General features: G+C 46.7%; 1 long non-coding RNA gene across 1 annotated transcript; it reads right to left on the reverse strand.

The window, feature by feature from the left end:
* Positions 1–268: 268 nt before the first annotated feature.
* LOC118703805 lies at positions 269–7,973 on the reverse strand. Its single transcript, XR_004983145.2, has 3 exons — positions 7,540–7,973; positions 5,071–5,134; positions 269–476 (listed from the first exon to the last, which is right to left on the reverse strand). It is a non-coding gene; the product is annotated as an uncharacterized LOC118703805 (long non-coding RNA).
* Positions 7,974–12,834: the final 4,861 nt, after the last annotated feature.

Below are 12,834 nucleotides of genomic sequence, written 5' to 3' on the forward strand. Positions count from 1 at the left end.
ACCCATTTCTATAAAACTAGGTAATAAATTTCTAAGACAGGGAGATTTTATAGACCCCCATCTTTTATACCCAGTCCCAACAAAGGAGGAGGAGGAAGGAAGGAAGGAAGGAAGGAAGGAAGGAAGGAAGGAAGGAAAGAAGGAAGGAAAGAAGGAAGGAAGGAAGGAAGGAAGGAAGGAAGGAAGGAAGGAAGGAAGGAAGGAAGGAAGGAAGGAAGGAAAGAAGGAAGGAAAGAAGGAAGGGGAAAGGAAGGAGGAAGGGAGGGAGGGAGGAGAATTTCTGCTTTGTCCTCTTTGCCTCCACATTGCTTCCTCTGGTGCTGACGGCCTCAGAGCTCCTCTCAGCTGAATCCAAACATTCACCTTTCTGTTCCTCCAGATGGGCTCTCTTCCCTGTGGTTCCTAAATTCTTCGAGTTGAGCACAGCCAGATACATGTCCTAAGATGAAAACCAGCATGCCTAAGGAACTTCGGGTCTCCAGGAGGTTGGCACAGAGAAGGAGAGGGGCAGCCTGCAGTCTGAGCTCAAACATCGCTGTCAGGAAACTGTCGGAGGCTCTCACTGCACAGGATCTGCGCCTCTGACACTGACCGCGAACCAGCGGCTCATCAGCCGGGCAGCATGGCAGCCTGCGAGTGGCAGTCACCGTTCCAACTTAGGGCACTGTTTTATATTCAGCTAATGTAGACTTCGTGTAGTTGCTTGGGATTAGGATGCTTCAATATTGCCTCATAAAAATATTCCATTCTGGTTCTAGGGCCGAGATTCAGTTCAGAAAAGCTGCAAGGTTTTTAGCCGCCAGCTTCTCCCGCATTCCTGTTTTTGTCTGTAGTTTCTAAAGACTAGTAAGTAGACATGGCACTTTACAAATACACAAAGACAAGGGTCTGGCCTTCGGTCAGGAAAACACAACCCAAATGAAAATAATCCAAGCAGAAGCAGTAACAGACAGTTTGGGGAAGGCGGGGGCAGGGAGCAGGCATTGGCTTTGGAAAGTGAAGTTTAATGTATTTCTGTTTTTGTTTTTGTTTTGAAATGGGAGAGATTTGAAGGGAGAAGGACAGCCAAGTCCCTCTGTGTTTAATCTACAGTCTCTGGTCCCCAGAGGTCACTCAATTCAAGAGCAAAGTTATTCAAACTTATCCCTCCCTCCCTCTCCCCCAAAGAAGAAACTGCTTTCTACGGCAGACGGCTCTTTTTTTCCATGGCTTTGTGGCTGACCTCAGCTCCCCAGACAAGTGTAGGCTTAAATAAGATAATTGCTTCCCAAGGCATCGAGCCTTGCTTGCAGGAAATCTTGAACACAGAGCACACCTCTTTGGGGAGGAGGCCACACCGGAAGTCACATCCCTAATTGTTTGTTTTATTTGCCTTCATCAGAAAGCGCTGCTGGCTGCACCAAGAAAAAGCCAGGCATTGAACTTCCTAGAAACAAACCAGCTACCAGGCGCTGTGGCATAGTCAGTTAATCCAAGACACATTCTTATGCAAACCTCAAGTTATAACCCACATGTGGTGGCAGATCATTATCCCAAGACTAAATTGAACCAGTTATATAGTTGGAGGTGGATCTATCATAAGCTGGAAAACTTTTCTTTTTTTACTGGCCTCTTTTAACAAGTGTAGGAAGGAAATAAAACTCAAAAAGCATAAACTATTTTACATCTTGAACTGAACTTTGATAAAAATGGAAATACTCCAAAAATAAAGAAATATTGGCAAACAAAGAGGGAAAGATGCAAACAGAAATAGAGAAGGAAAATGTGGAAATTAAATGGGTCTGGTACTGCTTTGACATTTCCTGATTTAGTTAATGAAAAAGGCAGGGTACACAATTACGTAGTGACATAATCCCTAAGGGGAGGAGAGACAGAGACAGAGACAGAGACAGAAGTCAAAGACTAAAATAAAATGGATCAGAATAGACTCATGATTATCCCTGGAAATTGAGATTATAAATAAATTTTGTTTCATTTTGGGGCCTTTTGTGTTATTTGTCTACAATGAGTCTGTTTTTCTTTAACATAAAAAAAAAACAAAACAAAAAAACAATGCAGCCAAAACCAGTTTGGCTCAGTGGACAGAGCGTTGGCCTGCAGACTGAAAGATCCCAGGTTTGATTCCGGTCAAGGGCATGTACCTTGGTTGTAGGCACATCCCTGGTTGGGGGTGTGCAGGAGGCAACTGATCTATGTCTCTCTCATTGATGTTTCTGACTCTCTATCCCTCTCCCTTGCTCTCTGTAAAAAAATCAATAAAATATATATTTTTCAAAAAGTGATAGATACAATTTTTAAAAATTCTGATTCAAAATGCAATGATCTTTAACTCTGAGTCTGACCACATGAGCCCATTGACCTCAGGGTTGTTAGAGGTGGAGTGTCTGTGTGTGCTGGTGCAGCCCAGCCCAGGAGCACACACACACTCCCACACATTCTGCATACGACGGACGCACAGATAGGTGTAAAGACCTCTTCAGCCTAAACATACTGTCACAGTCCCAATGCCCAGGCTACAGTAACAGCTGACAACATGAAGCGTTCTTTAGTGCTGACCTATTGCACAGTGTTACCATTACTAGCAGTGGACACTGTTGGCAAAGTCAGTTCCAGTTGTCAGTGAGGTTTGCTTTCCACCTTGTGGGTGGGACCTAACGTGAGCCTAACGCAGTGGAAGCTGCTGGGTCGTGGAGAGGTCAGGCACACCCTAGCTGCCCACTTTAACCACAGAGGTTGTTTCAGGAGCCAGGATCTCTCCAATCTGGGCCATTTCAGTGCTGGGGAGAACGGGAGCTGGGGGAGCCTGCAGGAGCTTGCTCAGGGCACTGGTTCACTAGCACCGCTGTGCTGCACAGTGTTTCCTCGGCCGCCCTTTTTGCTTCCTTGGCGTTTGTCCTTTGGATCACTTTATGGGTGAAGGGTCCCCTCGAAGACAGACCCCAGAGAGTTGTCTCAGCCCACAGCTTAAAACTATTCACCCCCAGTTGTTCCTCTCCTTAAGAATCCTTGCATTAGAGGTTTTAGGTGACTAAAATCACAGAAATGTAAATGCCTGAAATAGGGCTGTGAGCCATCAGTGCTTCGGGCCTGAGCATAAACCCACTGCTCAGACAGCTTCCCTTCTAAGACCCAGTCAGCTAGCATGGGAAATGGACATGTTGATAAGCTATAAAGGGAGCTAAGGGGCATGTTCGGATAGAAGGATGCATGTAGCTTGAAGATGAAGGCAGCAGGTGGCACTTGGACTCTGGGGCTAAGTCCTCCACCTGCTGGAACCCACTGCTTCCCAGCAACCTCACTTTGGCTTCTTCCCTCTCTCTCTCCAGCATCTTCAACCTCTCTCCCTGGCTCCTCCAATCGGTTTTGCCACCTGAACAAACATAAATTACTCTCCCTAAACCACGCCCCACTCCGGCTTTGCCCTTTCTCAGCCTAGACTTGCAGGAAGAGTTGCCCGCACTCCTTACTTGCCATGTCCTCACCTTCCACTCCCTCCTCAACCTTTCCTTTCAGTTCCTTTCTATGGGACTGATCTTGCCCAAATTACTAGGGACATGCTGACAAAATGCAATGGAAACTTCAATTCCTGCCTTATGCGACCTCCCCAAAGCCCTTGACCTGGTGACCTCTCTCTGCTTTCTCAACTCTTCCTTGGCTTCTTTGGTCCTACTCTCCCTGGTCCCCTCTCACTATCCACATGCAGATAACTCCCATATTCAGACTTCCCTCCCCAGCTGCATGCCCCACACTCAACTGTCTACAGGATAAATTATATCTCACAGACATATCCATCAACATTTCCAAAACGGGAACCCATCACATCCTCCTCCCTCCCCACCACCAACCCAATGTCTTGTGCCCTGAGGACTTTGTCCATGCAGAGTCCTCTGCTTGGAGAGTGTTCTTCTTCCCCTCGACACTCTGACCCCTTCATCTGGCCGTTATTCAACCTCCAGGTCCCAGGTTAGATGTTGCTCCTTCTGGGAAACCTTCCTTTAACCCTCACGTCTGAGTTAGGTACTCCTATGATTTTGGAAGCTCTCACTCACTCGTAATTTTTTATTAAATCATCTGTCCTTCTCACTATAATATTTACTCCCTGAGGGCAGGGATCTTTCAGTCTTGTTCATTATATCCTTTGGCCCAGCATAATGTCTGGCACATAAAATGCTCAATAAAAACAGTCATTTGAAAAAAATAAAACAGCTCATTTACAACACTCAGGCAGCCAAGAAGGAAGGGGGGAGGGTGTTTCTTCCCCGGCCTAGCCACCCTTTCCCCATAGTCCCTGTTCATAAGATCAGGTGCCATCACCCAGTCCAGCACCCTTTACCCCACAATCAATCTAATCAGATGCTGTGTGGCCTGGTGACACCCATCCAGGCATTCTTTCCACCGTGTGTATAACATTTTTTTTCCCTCAGAGAAAAATATATTCTTAGTTCTTAACACTGATGTTCAAATAAGATTTTGCAATATATATATATATTTTTTAATGTTGAACACTATCTCTACCACATGTAAATGTGGATCACTCACCCCAAATACATTCACGGATGGTTCTTCCAAGTAAAACAAACAACGCTGCCACAGGATAATTCTTAAAAGCAATTTGGTTTATGTCTTAGTTTTTGTTTTTCTTTCTGGAATCTAACTTTGCTAAAGAAAAAAATGTTCAATTCCGATGGAGTCATTTAAAAAATGCATTTTTCAAGTTCCAAATGCTTAGTAGCTTTTCCTTTTGCTTTGGCTGGTTATGAAGATTTATGCATATCCTTTGGTGCTTTAATTAATGCTTGTGGCTAAATTATGAAAGAAAAAAAAAACATTTAAATACGTTTATATAACTGAGTCAGATGATTTCCCCAAATGAAGCCACAACACACAACACCTCAAACTGTAGACATCTGCTTGTCTCCATCAAAACGTTCGGTATGGGATTGGAAGAGCAAATTTGGAAACAGAGCTACAGTCACCACCATGTTGGCAAAGGTTAGCCTTGGACCCTTCTGCGGCCACTACCTCAAAGGATGGCAGCTGTTTATGAGATCCTGCGAAGTTGCAGCATACCTTTTTATTCCAGCGATGGGGACAAGGGGACATCATGGCGTCTCTGGCTAGAGAAAGGTGTTCACTGTGGGAATAATAAAAGACATGTAAAGAAAATGGACAGCTAGTGGCCGTGAATAGGTGCAATATTCTGGCTCTGTTTGCAATTGTTGGTTAAGACTTGCTCTTGGCATCACATGAGCACTCTTCCTCGAGGCAGAACTTTCAAAAAGCGCCTCCTCACACGGCTAGATAACCACGGCCTGTCAGCCCCAACTTTAGGATTGCTCTATGAGCATTTCCTGCTTCTCCTTCACGTTTCACGCTCATTGCACAAGGGCTTGCTCTTGACCTGGCCTTGCTTTGTATCTTCATTATGTCTCCGGCGTAGGTGATTGTGTAGAATATAGGTCAGAGGCTGGGCCCTGCCCTATCTCTCTGTGTCCTGGCGTTTCTCCATCCTATGGATCCTAATCGGAAGTTTCTCTACCCACTGATCAGGAAGGCACCCTCTTCCCCTTATCTTGTCAAGGAGTTTCTCTTCTTGTCTTTGGCACCCCCTGCATGGTGCTGAGGGTATATGAGTGTCCCATTAATTATTATTCTTTAAAATATATTTTTTATTGCTTTTTTACAGAGAGGAGGAGAGAGGGATAGAGAACTAGAAACATCGATGAGAGAGAAACATTGACCAGCTGTCCCTTGCACAACCCCTACGGGGATGTGCCCGCAACCAATGTATATGCCCTTGACCAGAATCGAACCTGGGACCTTTCAGTCTGCAGACCAACACTCTACCACTGAGCCAAACTGGTTTTGGCTCCCATTAATTATTAAGTCAGTGCTTCCCCGTGTTGTTTGGGGACCAGTGAGTTAGTCTCACTTGGAAGCTTATGAGAAATAAAAATTCTCAGGCCTACAGTAAACCTACTGAATCGGAGGCCCAGGAATCCATGTTGAAAAGCTCTCCAGGTGATGCCTACACAGTATGAGAACCACTGCCTCCACTGCCAGCTGTTTGAAGGCACAGCGATGGGAGATTATTTCTGCTCCTTCCAGTTCCCAGTGGAAGGGACTCAAACTCCCTGGCAGCAGGTGACAAGGCTCTCTGCCGGTGGTCCTAGACAGACAACTTTCTGAAATCATCAGCAAGGATTACAGACCAGCCTTTCCCGGCTGGAAGATTTCTCTTGAAAGTCCCAAAGCTTATCGTATTTTCCGGCGTATAAGACGACCCCCTAATTTTACAGTTAAAACATAGGTTTAGGCCTATATTCGCTGTATAAGACTACCCCCCACTTCTGAGGCAACGCCAGTTCTTTTTTTAATAGACCGTCTCTCTGACTCTGGCTTTTTACTAGAACACAGTGTACATGTTCTGTACCCGAAGCTACACTGTGTTCTAGTAAAAAGCCAGAGTCAGAGAGACGGTCTATTAAAAAAAGAACTGGCGTTGCCTCGGAAGTGGGGGGTAGTCTTATACAGCGAATATAGGCCTAAACCTATGTTTTAACTGTAAAATTAGGGGGTCGTCTTTTACGCCGGAAAATACGGTATGTCCTTTTCTCCCGTGGCCCCCTGCCATAACCACATTGCAGCAACCAGTCTGAGGTGCTCGTGATCTGGCAATGCCCATCCTTATCTTTGCCCAAATGTGGGTTCCTGAACCTCCAGCAGTTGAGAACAGACCCACACCCCCTTCCAAGGCTCAGCTCTGACATTGAACAAATCTCTACTGAGCACTTGATGGATGCCAAGGTTTCATGAACTGTCGCCATCCATCAAACTCCTCTGCCCACTGATGCCCGGTCCCTGTGGAATCCTGTCTTGCTGCTGCCTGACCCACAGGAGGACACTCAGTCGCCAAAACTTCGAAAGCAATAGCTGAAGCTCTTCAGCAGATTCTGCACTAAGCATTTTCAAACTGTAAAATGGCCATGTTAGAACACCTGCCTAGAAAATGAGGCCAAGCAGTATCTTACCGGCGTGAATCATGCATTTTGAAGGTAAATGAAGTTCAACTCTACGTTAAGCAATGAGTATAATAAGGCTATTTCGATTCCCCAACTTGAAGTTACTGGATAAAAGCAGTCAGGTCTATCTCTATGTCCAGTTTATTTCTGAAATGGTTGGTTGCAAAATATTGAGGGGGAAAAAATCCTCATTCTGGTAAGCAGTTGCGCATGGTAACCGTGTGCGTCTTTTCAGGATAACTTTCCTTGCAACCTGGGAAGTGTGTTATCCGAGGTTCTCTCACAGAGAGGTGTTTATAGGGCATCATAACGAACACTCTGGCGGTCTCCGGTGTGCTAAAGTTCAGCATAGGTAAGGTTTGATTGTGTCTGTTTTTTTATAGAGTTGGGAAATATTTTAATGCAATTTAATTCAAATATCTGTGGAAACTCTAAAAACCTTTGCCGCCCGCAGGGCTCTGCAGAGCACAGCAGTCGCTGCACAGAGAGACCAGGACAAGAGAGCGAAGTCACTTACTCAGGTTCCGCGGCTTTTGGGGGTCAGAGCGGCTGCATCACATGTCACCTGGCTCAGGGACTTTCTTCTGGGCTTCACATGGACATCTGAGCTCCCAGTCCAGATTCCAATGCCTTTCGCTCAGGGCCGAACCTTCCAGAGCGGGAGCTCTGTTTATCCTGCTTAAATGAGTTGCAGAGTGGAATTTCCCCAGAGCCATCTCTCATCTTCAGCAGGAGGGGGCCGAGCAGGAATGAAGATCCTGCTAAGTGGCTCTGCCTCTTCCAGGTGCCTGACCACGGCTGGCACCCGGTCCTCTTAGAATAACACGGCTCTCCTTCCAGCCTCTGGGGGCTGGCAGGTCCCACACTCCACTCAGCTCTTCTCTCATCGGCCCTGTCCCAGAAAGCACTGGCTCGCTTAGATGAACTGCATCTGGCTTGTGCTCTAGCTTGCCAGCAGAGAGATTCTTCTGCCAGGTTGCAGGGGGGGAGTGGAGAGGGGGGGCGGGGGAGATGGGGCAGAGGAAAGGCCAGGGGTTAAGGAAAAGCAAACCCATCCAGGCACCTCCAGATCACCTCAGACACCACGGGCTGCCTCTTGCAGACCCTTGTTCCTAGCCGCACACTGTGTGAGACCAGCTCCCGGAGAGGAAGCCATGACAGGGCGAGGGCAGCGGATTCTTGGAGAAAACAGAACTGCTCCAGTAGGGTTACTGCTCAATGCAGAGAGGTTGTGAAACCTCCCAGTATAGCTCCTCTCTCTCTCTTTAAAAAAAAAAAAAAATATATATATATATATATATATATATATATATATATATATATATATATATTTTATTTCAGAGAGGAAGGGGGAGAAAAAGAGATAGAAATATCACGGATGTGCCTTTGACTGGAAGCCAAACTGTGATGGATGCTCAATCCCCGAGCCACGCTAGTCAGGCCAGCTTGGACTCTCTTTGCTCCTCAGAGAACGGAGAACGGAGAACGGGCAGCAGCTCCTCCTGCAGAACGTGATGATGGGGTGTCTCCCTCTGCTCCAGCCAAAGCTCTGCCACCTCCACACAACCTCAGGCATTAGGTTTCCTGTGTGCCTGTCATTGGGGGAGAGAAATTCTGTCCCGCGGGCCCCAAACAGCTCACCCGATAAAGTCCCTCAGGTCTCCTAGCAACTTGCTGTACTTTGATTTTTCCAACTATTTTTGCAAGGTGGAATTTAATTTTTTAAAAATATGAGGGCCCTGTCAGTAAAAACGAGAGAGCTGGAACAGAGGTTCAGTTGACACTGATCCTTTTAACTGGCCCACTTTATGAGGAAAACGGGCCCAGGACTGACTTCCTGTTGGAATTAGAATCAAATGGATTGCTTTAATAGTTTTGTCTCTCAAAAAGAAAAGTCATCAATCTAAGAAGGCTGAGAGCTATTACATTCAGGCCTAACCTTCCTCACGTGGGGGTATTGCTGGCTGCTTCTCCAATAACCATTCTCTTACTCCTCGTGAGGAGAAATGGTTGGCGATGGGCTCAGGTGAAAGCACTTGTATCCTCAGACTCTCCTATACATGGGAGCAGGCCAGTTCTGGCCAAGGACATTTAAACAAAGCCTACAGGGTGGGGCTTCTGATGCAAATGCATAGATTCGGATAATATGGGAATCTGCACGCCCTTCTTTCTGTCTTATTCTCGGTTGGTATGCGAACATGATGGCTGGAGGCAGAGCAGTCACCTTGCAACCAGGAGGATAAACTTCTTACAGAAAGAATGATGCGCTAAGCAGCTCAAGGCTGGGGGTCCTTGATGACTTCCTTACACAGCTGTAACAGCCCTTGACTTCCCACCTCAAAACTTCCTCTCAGCTGAGCAAAATATAACCATTTGGTCAAGACTTTGTGTCTGAGCTTCTGTTAAAAGCAGCTAAATGCGATTCTAATGAATTCCCTTTCAAAACACAAACTTTACACCATCACTTAGGCCGGTGGTCAGCAAACTGCAGCTTGCGAGTCACATGCGGTTCTTTGGCTCCACGGCCTGGGCAAGTCTATTCTGAAGAAGTGGCATTAGAAGTTTAAGTTTAAAAAATTTGGCTCTCAAAAGAAATTTCAATCATTGTACTGTTTATATTTGGCTCTGTTGACTAATGAGTTTGCCGACCACTGACTTAGGCCAAGGAATGGTCAGAGCAGCTGGTAGGCAGAACAAGGCTCTCTTTTCTCATTGCGTAACATGAGGAAACTGGGGTAGTGGAAAGTATAAAGTGAGTAACTTTCCTCTTGCTGAGCCAAATTCTAGCTCTCAGCCCTTGACTTCCTGGACCTCTCAGCAGCATTTGAACCATTGGCTAATTCCTCCTCCTTAACATTTTCTCCTCCCCTTCTTCTGTCTTTTGACTTCTCCTTGCTTTCCCCTCGTCAGTTTGGCTTACTTTCTAGTCTCTCCTGGTCTCTCTTCTGCCTGCCCCTCACATGCCGCTGTCTCCCCAGGTCTTCCCTTCTCTCAGCATCCCACACTCTCTTGCAAGGCAATCTTATGTCTACCCATGGCATCCACTATCACTGCCTAGAATTGGACTAAAATGGCACCTACTGACATTGGGAAAGAAGTCTATCAGGTATTGCTAAGAGAACGAGAGCAGCTCACAGGGGAAGATGTGCTGCTTGATTCCTTTTCTGTAAAGGAATGTATGCTCAGAAAAGGTATCTAAAAGGCTATAAAACACTGTGTTAACAGTGGATGGGTGGTAGGATTTAAAATCCTTAACTCAAATGTAAAATTAACACTTTAATCCCTAAGGGTTGAGAGGACTATAATTTGCTTCCATGGATTTCCAGTCATTTCCAAAGTATTTTCCCATTTACACCCTATAGGTATTTTCTTGTCCTGTAGACAGTTGCTTATTTATTTATTTATTCAGTGAGTCTTTGTTGCAGGGCTGCTCTGTGCCAGGAGCATTGTTAAAACAAATCCCAAGTGCAAGGAGCTCTCATTTGAAATCAGCTGGGGGTGTACTATCGTTTAAATCAACAGAGAAAGGGCATCATTGGCATAGTCACGTGGAAGGGGTTTTCACAGTATGTGCTATGCAGCGGCTCCCCCTGGCATCTTTCCTGACTGAGCATCCCGCCCACGCTGAAGCCGGTTGCTCCTCTGTGGCCCCTAGAGACTTTCCTGGTCTGGGGGCTCGGCCCCCAGAACCTGCCAGCCCGTTTTCTCTGGGCGCTCTATGAGATGACATCCCCAGAAGGCCTGCCAGCTTTTCTGATGAACTCTAAGCACTCCAAAGCAAAAACTAGAAAAACAGCAAAACTATGCCATGCGCATGTAGGGGATTCCTGTTGTACAACCTTGTTGCTTTCAGAACCCTGACCTCTGACCATTACATTATTCTCTCTCCCCTTGTCCGGCTCCAATTCCATGAAGTTTACTCTTGCAAAAATCCTCGGATGATACAAGAGGACTCCTGTCTAACGTGCAGAACTGGATGTGCTGGGGAACAGGCTCCGCTCCTTTGCTTCCCCCACTACACCTGCTCCCTGCTCACCAGTGCGCTGGGCCTGTGCTTTCCTCTCCCCGCCTTTTCCCCTCGTGAGTGACCAATCCTGGGCTTGTTCTCCGGCTTCCGGCTTCGTCTCTCTCCACTGATTAACCTCTCTCTCTCCTTCAGCTGCTCTCCCTCTAAACTAGTTCTGCCTCATCAGCACTGAAACACACTAAAAGTCTCTTCCAATTGGGGACACACGCTGAATGGATCGATTGTGCCATAAATTTTGGATGAGGGCGTAGCTCCGTGCCATTCTGGCTGCATCTCGCCCATCGGAACAAGTGCTGGGCCTCGGGGGTTGTAGGCCATTAGCGGCTTGCTTTTGTACTGAACATCCTGCAGCATTTTATTCAATCCTAAGGTCTCCCTTCGGTTACTGCAGCAGACCCCGCCTTGGTGGGGACGCATTCTGGCTTCTCTGGAGAGGCCTGCGACCCTCCCGGTGCAGTGCTTTCCCCTCTGGCTCCTGAGCAGTTGCGGGATGGGCAGAACGGATGGCCATGGGAGCTGCTGGCAGCCTCCGTGTGCGGACAGCACTCAGTTACTCCATCCTTGAACACGGGTCGTTGGAACATGTTGGCTCCATACGCCATCCTTCAGCTGGGGGGTTGGTGTATCTAGTTTACTTTAAAGGAACTATTTAGTGTGTTCAATGGTTAGAGCACCAGGCAGAGGATTGAAGAGTCTCGATTCCCATGAAGGGCATATACTTTGGTTATAGGCTCAATCCCTGGCCCAGGTGGTGCATGTTTGGGAGGCAACCAATTGATATTTCTCTCTTTCTCTCTGTCTCTCCCCTTCCCTCCCACTCTTTCTAAAAATCAATGGCAAAAATAGCCTTAGGTAAGGATTAACAAAAAATAAATATATAAATGAGAGCCACAAATGTGTTTTTATGTCAAAAGAACTAGAATACATCCTTGGTGCCTAAGTGGGAAGCATTTAAAAAGCTGGCTGAAATTTTCATAAAAGGTACATATTTCCATTTTCTGAATATAGATGTCCATTAGCATTTTTATGGAATGAAAGGCTAATTTTTCACTTGAATCAGTATGAGGGAATTCTGATACATTTTCTCCCAAACCCCCTTCACTTACTTAGAAGGAGAGTGCAGGAGGGCTGGCCTTCATTGGTGACTGGTCAGGGTAAGGGCTCCTTCAGGTGGCCCTCTGGGGGCTCTCAGGTGGGCAGGAGTAAGAGCTGGGTTATAAGTTGGCCAAGCTGTCTTTGAAAATTCAACTCTTACATATAAAACTAGAAACTTATAACTCCGATGGGAGATATGATCCACCATCATCACCCAGTGTTACTAGTGTCTGAGGCTGAGGTAGCCATAGCGCGAGGGGCCGGCTTCCATGGGACTTTTTGTGAGTTTGGTTCCTGAGGTTGGCCTTACACTGGCTGGAGCACAGAGATGTTCCAAGGTGTTAGTGCTCATCCCTAGCTCCCCCCACGCCTGCAGTCCCCTACCCTCCTCCTCACTGTGCCAGGGCTCCTGGGCATCACACCCCTCCTCCCACTGAAGGATGCCAACCCTCCAAATCCTGCCTGAGCCGGGCTGCTAATGTGTTCAGTTGTTTTGAAAGTTAAAACACAACTCCAGGTCTGAGAAAACAATTAGCTTTGAAAGACACTAGGAGAGGCCCGAGAGAAGACCCCTGCAGTCTGTTACCGCTAGAGGTGACAGCTTTGGACAGCGTGCTTGTTTATCCATGTCTCAGGTGTGTGTGTGTGTGTGTGTCTGTGTGTGTGTGTGTGTGATCTTTCTGCCTTGCC

The sequence above is a fragment of the Pipistrellus kuhlii genome, unplaced genomic scaffold, assembly GCF_014108245.1.
Source record: "Pipistrellus kuhlii isolate mPipKuh1 unplaced genomic scaffold, mPipKuh1.p scaffold_m20_p_4, whole genome shotgun sequence".
Classification (NCBI taxonomy): domain Eukaryota; kingdom Metazoa; phylum Chordata; class Mammalia; order Chiroptera; family Vespertilionidae; genus Pipistrellus; species Pipistrellus kuhlii.